At 35.0% G+C, this 260-nt stretch overlaps 1 protein-coding gene across 1 annotated transcript in view; it reads right to left on the reverse strand.

Annotated features, from left to right (window-relative positions):
- LOC119594353 (3'-5' RNA helicase YTHDC2-like) overlaps positions 1-260 on the reverse strand; it is a gene marked incomplete at its 3' end in the record, with an annotated part of 122,633 nt that overhangs the window by 5,027 nt on the left and 117,346 nt on the right.

Genomic DNA, 260 nt, shown 5'->3' on the forward strand with positions numbered 1-260 from the left:
CAGCAAATTCTTTCTTCCACAAGTGAGTCAGAGTGCACAGGCTATATCATACCATGATTTTTGAATATTGAAACAAAACGGTAAACGACAGATTACATAGCTGACCCAAATATAACTTACAATGGCAGAAAGTCTGAAAAAGTTAATGGAAATTAAAAAACCATGAGATGTGGTGGTCTTTCCATAGAGTTGATCAAACTGAAGAATACTTTTTAGGTAATTCTGGGAAAAAATATGACCATGGATAGTCGAGTGGAAAG

This window comes from Penaeus monodon, chromosome 33, assembly GCF_015228065.2.
Source record: "Penaeus monodon isolate SGIC_2016 chromosome 33, NSTDA_Pmon_1, whole genome shotgun sequence".
NCBI classification, from domain to species: Eukaryota; Metazoa; Arthropoda; class Malacostraca; order Decapoda; family Penaeidae; genus Penaeus; species Penaeus monodon.